Consider the following 6,929-nt stretch of genomic DNA (forward strand, 5'->3'; position numbering starts at 1 on the left):
TATGGCACACTGACTGAAAATTGCCGATCTAGAAGATAGGTGTGGTTATTTACATTTTTTGTTGTTTGAGGATTTTTCCTTTGATTAGCTCTGCTAGCTAATGGTTGGTTGGTTATTAGGTTTTTGTTTATTTACAAAAATAGATCATGAGTTTCTGTATTGTTTACTATGCTCCCCCCCTCCACCGCCCCCCACACACTCTCTTATCTGGTTATTACTTCCTGACTTTATCAGGTTGATTTCTTCTTTCCGCTGTCCTCATTTTTTTTGCTATTAATAGTCTTTCTCTATTGGATTGAATGTTTAGATTAATTTGTTTTTTCTTTGTCTGTTTTCCAAGAGATTTTTTTTAAATGCAATGTTTACATTATTGTTATTTTCTAGGTATGTTTGCAATTTTGATTTTGAGAGCATTTCCCTGATTTGTATATTTTTAGTTGAAATTTTTATGTTTTGTTTGTATTACTTTTAAATTTTATTACATTGGGATTAGGGAATGTATGATCAAGTTTTGATAATTTATTGAACTTTATCATTTATTGATTTTTGTCAGTTTTTTAAACATTTCCTTGTGAAAACTCTTAAACGTGCCGCAAAGTCAACAGAATTTTACAGAAAATTCACCATCTAGATTCTACCATTTTATTACACTCACTTTTTCACATATCTATCTCTAATCTATCTATTCATCCTTCCATGTTATTTTTTCATGCATTTTATAGTAAATTGTAAAAATCAGTCCACTTTGTATCAATACTTCAGCATGCTTATTTATTATCTAGAGTTCAGCACTCATTCAGAGCTTTTTCATTTTCCTTTCGAGGTAAAACTATACTGCATAACGAAGCACAGAAATCTTAAGTGTACCTTAATTGAAGTTTGACAAATTGATACACTGGTGTAATACAGACCATATTAAGGTATACCATAATGTTGCCATCAACTTAAAAGTTTCCTTACGCTGCTTCCCAGTCAGTCCTCACCTTTTACCCTTAGAAGGATCCATTATCCAATACTTTTCCACAGTAGTGTGGACAAAAAAGGGGTTCTATGGAACGTAACCTCACAGGGTGATCTGATTACAAATTCATACCTGGGAATTGTGGGTAGTCACGTCCCAGGCATGTGACTTCTTCAGAAAAGGGCTTATTTCTGCCGGAAGAAGCCCTGTTTATTGTTTCTGTGCATCTTGGCTAACACACCTTTGAAATTCTCCCTTTTGAACATTTTCTGCTAACGTGGGAGTGATTATTCTCAAGAGAGCTCACAATCCTAACTATTCTGTAATCCAATCCCCACCTTTCTCTCTGCTTCACGCAATTTTTCTTCCATCCCCTCCTTAATCTCAAATGCAAACAAGAAGCGGCCACACTGTGGTTATCTGGAACCTTTAAGATCTTGCTTCCCAGAGTATGCCGTCAATTTTGGCTCAAATAAACTTTTGAAAAGTTTTCTACAGGTATGGATGTTTCTACAAGGACAGTACTTCAGTTTACCTGTTCTCTAAATGGGATTAAATAGTATGTGCACTTTTGCATATTCTCCTGTTCCTCTGAGCATGTTTTGGAGATTCATTCATGTTGCATGTATCAGTAATTCCTTCACTTGTTTGCTTGCTTTTTGTTTTTACCAGGAAATATTCCATTACAGGAATACACCAATTTCTTTATTTTCAGTTTGAGGAGATTATTATTGAGGTGCCTTTAAAATATTCCTATATAATTCTACTTATGGGCATATGTTTTCATTTCTCTTGGGTTTTTGTCAATTTTTATAAATACTACATGACCCCTTGAAAAAGTCATATGTTGCATTTACTTCTGTTGGTTACATTAAATAGTATCTATATGTTTTTAGCTTGTTGTCTGTAGATTGGGTAAGTATTATGAGTTAAATTGTGTCTTCCCCAAAAGATGTTGAAGTTCTAACCTCTAGTACCTGTGTATGTGACTTTATCTGGAAATGGAGTCTTTGCAGATGATTAAGTTAACAAAAGGCTGTCAATCCAGCATGGCTCTCTCCTAACAAAAGGGAAATTTAGATGTGAGACAGACACAGGGAGAATGCCATTTGAAGATTAGAACCATGCTCTCCTCAGCCCAGGAACACTGAAGGTTCCTGGCAAACCACCAGAAACCAGGAGAGGCATGGAACAGGTGCACCTGTAGCCTTAGGAAGAAACCAACCTGCTGACATCCCGATTTCAGACTTTTTGCCTCCAGAATCGTGAGATAGTAAATATTTCATGTTTAAGCCACCCAGGATTTTGTACATTTTTACAGCAGTCCTAGCAAACTAGTACAGTGAGGTTAAGTTAAAGTTTCTTAACATTGTTTTCTGTGTATGGATTCTTTTTTAAAATTTATTTTTTGATTACAGTTGACATGCAATATTATATTAGTTGTATTGATTCTTATATTAAATTTATTTTCATCTTGCTCCATCACTTGTAATAGTTTTTTGTTTTATTCATAAGGATTTACAGCAAATCAACCTTCATTTTTGCTTGGCCTCCAAAATAATGAAGTTCTCTTTTTCCATTTAATGCCTTTTGTCTTATATTCAGTTTTATTTGATGTTAATAATTTTGTCAGCACTTTCTTTATCTTTGTATTTGCCTACTATATCACTTCCTGTTGTCTTGCTTTTAGTCTTCCTTAATTATTTTTAAATATGTGTTTTACATGTTGCAAATAGGTATTTTTTTTAAATGGTCTAACTGGGGTTATATGAGTATACTTCCTACTTAACTTTTAGACAACAAATGTACTTAGCTCTGATAAATTTTGAAATCTCTTTTTGAAAACTTTTGATTCCACCTGACATTTTACAGTTCAGTGATCATGTCTGTGTGTTATTAGCACTTGGTGACAATTTGTTCTCTAATTTGAGAAATATAATCTGGAAGAATGCTGTTTTAGTTGATACCTCTCAGGATCCCCAAACTTCCCCCTTTGTAAAAAAGAGTCACATACCTGGTTAGTCATAGAATGTGTTGGAAATTAAATATATGTAAGTACATGTTTAAAGTAATCAAAGATGGGGGGCATATATTACGGAGGATGGAGTAAAATAATATAACAACTTAGTATAGTTTTCAGACCTCATGCTACTTCATGTCTCAGTAGCACAAGTTGCTGTTGATCTTTTCTCCTCTTTTAAACTGCTGGGGGTTTCTGTTTTTATTTATTTATTTATTTATTTGACTTTTTAAACAACCCTCTCATGGCCTCTCTCCTATGTCCCTGGCTGTTCTTCATCACTCATCTTTATAGGGTCATTCTTACCTGCCCTACTTTGTGCTTCCTTCACACTGGATCCGAGGCCCTCCTTTCTCCTTTCTTTGCCCCCTCCCTTGGCTCAGGTATAAGCCAACAGCTCAAACATTTACCTCTCTGGCTCAGACTTCTCAGAGCTCCAAACTAAAATATCTAAAGGCCAACAATGTTCACTTGACTGTTACAGTGATATCTCAAACTTGGTATGTCCGTGTTGGAAAACCCCAGTGGCCCTCGGTCGTTATCCACCATGCCAAATCTGCCTTTCTCTGTTCCCCTTTGAGTTAAGTGTATCACTATCCATCTTGTTATAAAAGCCTATATGATTTTACTTCCTAAATATCTTTAGTCTTGGTGTGGGTTTTCCCCCAAATCCACCACCACTAACCTGGGTCAAGTCATAATCTCCTTCTTTCCACTCCCTTCTTATACGTTCTTCCTTGAAGCCAGAATGATCTTTTTCAAATAAAATTTGACAAGTCATCCCCATATTTAAAACCCTTTGCTGTTTGTGGATGCTTTTAGAATAAAGACAGAATTCTTCACGCAGCCTACAGGGCTTTGTGTAACCTGGCGTCACCTGCTTCTCATCTCAGCTTTCTTTTTATAACTCACACCTTTCTTTAGTTCTTAGACCTGAACATGCAGACTCTTCTCTTTGCCTGGCATATTATTCCTCTCCCTCTTTACCTAATAAGTTGTATTTATCCTCCCGAGAGCATTTAGTGTCACTGGATCATAAAATCCTTACAATTAAAATCCCTTGTTTGAGAGAAACAGAACCAATAAAATATATAGAAAGAGATTTATTGTAAGGCATTAGCTCATGTCATCATGGAAGCTGAGAAGTCCTACGAGCAGCCAGACGCCCAAGAAAGCTGCTGGTGGCTGAGAACCAGTTGCACTGAGATCACTATCCAGAAGATCACTATCCTAGCTCAAGCACTTAGTCAGAGGGACGGTGAGCCCAGTCTTCCTCCACACCTTTGTTCTCGGCCCTCAATAGTTTGAATGATGCCTCCCCACATCGGGGAGGGCCATCTGCTTTACTAATTCAAGTGTTAAGCTCTTCCAGAAACACCTTCATAGACATAAACTTCACAGACAGAAATTGTGTTTATTCAGATGTCTGGGCATTCCATGGCAGGGTGGCCCCAACTTTTATGCGTTCTGTGGTCCAAGGTGACACATAAAATTTACCATGACACCCCTCATGGTGTCGTATGCCTTTTCTTCATGGTACTACAATGGTTGCACTTTTGTACTTACTTGTTTGATTATATGAGTAAGAACCATCTCTTCAACTAGACTGTAAGTTTCATAAGGAGGACCTTGATGATTTTATTCACCATTGTATTCCTTTTTTTATAAAGAGTTTTTTTAAAAGATTTACTTATTTATTTTTAGAGAGAAGGGAGGGGAGGGAGAAAGAGGGAGAAAACTCTTTTGATGTATGGTTGCCTCTCATGTGCCCCTAACTGAGCCCTGGGTTTGCAACCCAGGCATATGTACTGACTGGGAATTGAACCAGCAACCCTTTGCTTCACAGTCCAGTGCTCAATCTACTGAGCCACACCAGCCAGGGCCACCATTGTATTCTTATATGTATACCTCATCTAGTGATTGAATGAATAATGGAATGAATGACAAATTACCATGAGTTCTGTCCATGTAGATACTAATTTATCACATTGAAGTTTAACATTGCAAATGTGTCATTGTAACAGTTAAAGTTTCTACAAAAACAGTGGGTACACTGTAACGTGAATTATATGTGAATTTATAACTACACATTTTTGTAATTGTGTGGGTGAGCTTTTCCTGCATATGGTTTTATTGAAAAAGGTTAAGTTGTGGAATCTTCTACTTGATAATTACATTTCTACTAAATATCATTAGAGGAGATGATTCACGTTAGTCATGTGATCTATATTCAGAAGTCCAGTCTTGAGAAATAAGTAAACAAACCTGGTCCTTAAAGAGAAAATCTAACAATTTACACAATGCTGTATATTTCCACTCTATTCACCTCATGTGGCATTAATCAGCATCAACAATTTTATGGTTCAGAAGTACGTCATTGCCATAATTGCATTAACTTTGAGAGCAACTTCAGTGACAACATATGTCATAGTTGCAGCAAACATGAACTTGAGGAAAAATAATATGTGGAGTGAGAAGACTTAGCTAGGCTTGAGGTCTAATTCTGGCTTTATAATTTATAAATTTTTCAAGTGTCTGTTTCCTTTAACTGGGGAAAAATAACTTCTTGCTCATTGGGCTGCTGTCAAGGGCTTGGCCAGGTTTCTATCTCATAGAAGCCATTTAATACATGTGCCCTACGCTCCATTGTTATTTTAAGGCCAAGAAAAAAGGACCATATTTGTATTCCACATAATATTAATCAAGGATTTTCAAATCTGGTGGATTGTCAGTATCACCTGAGAAGGCTTTATTCAAAGAGATTCCCAACCTCTAGCTGTGGAGGTTCAGATTCTTCAAGTTTGGGTTGGGACCCTGAAATCTATGTTTTTCTGAAGCTCTGCAGGTCATTCTGATGAAGAGCCAAACTTTTCCACTTCCGCTCTCATGTGCTTCACTCTTTTTATAACTGCCATTTGCTTAAATGCCTGTGATGAGCCAGGTACTTTTATTGCTCCCAATGATTTCATACAATTTCTGTGAACAGTTGCATTTGTCCCAGTTAGGGCATGAATTAAGTGTTGATAGACTCCAAAGCTCATTTTCTTTACTATTCTATGTAGCATCTCTCTCTCGATCATGTAAACATTTTTCCTGGCACCTTGCTAAAATTCTGAACCATGAGAAGGTTCTAAGATGGTGTCTGAGAACTTTTCCTATGCAGGGAACATGAGGCAACTCTCATGGAGTGAGTAGTGCCAGATTCTGGATGGAAGATCAAGGATGCATCCATTCCTGACACTCTGTCTTTGTGGCTTTGGACAAATCTGTTAATTTGTCTGAGTCATAACACCCTCAATTGTAAAACACAAATAATACACAAGATTACAAAACTTTGTCATGACGTTTATTGTGATGAAACAATGTATTTTGAAATGTGTGTGTGTGTATAAATTTTTCGTTAGTTTGGGAATTAAAAAATAAATCATCACCATTAAGATAAATTATAAATGCAAAGAATATGGCCTCTTATTCAGACTTTCATTTATTTAGATATTATTCTAGTACAAAAAGTATGTAAGTGTGTTTCTGTGTGTTTTAACTTGTTGTTAAGCAATTTACATTCTTTTTAAAAAATAACTTTTGAAGATTTTGTTTATTTATTTTTAGAGAGGGAAGGGAAGGAGAAAGAGAGAGAGAGAGAGAGACATCAATGTGCGGTTGCTGGGGGTCGTGGCCTGCAACCCAGGCATGTACCCTGGCTAGGAAGCAATTTACATCCTTTTAGTTCTCTCACCAATGAGGCTTTCTTAGCACTTTAGAAATAGGCTGATTAAATAAGCCTTGAAGTGTATTTTTACAGGTTTTCATATGTCATTCATTTTCAGAGAGCCAAATACAAACTACAGTATGGGTGTCCCGAGGTCTTTCTTAAGTCTGAAATGGTAACAAAATTTCTGCTGGGTGCTAAGTATTGATAGATATGGATGCTTATTTTCCAGGAACCTA

The sequence above is a fragment of the Phyllostomus hastatus genome, unplaced genomic scaffold (genome assembly GCF_019186645.2).
Source record: "Phyllostomus hastatus isolate PE091 unplaced genomic scaffold, TTU_PhHast_1.1 phas_contig_283, whole genome shotgun sequence".
Lineage (NCBI taxonomy): Eukaryota > Metazoa > Chordata > Mammalia > Chiroptera > Phyllostomidae > Phyllostomus > Phyllostomus hastatus.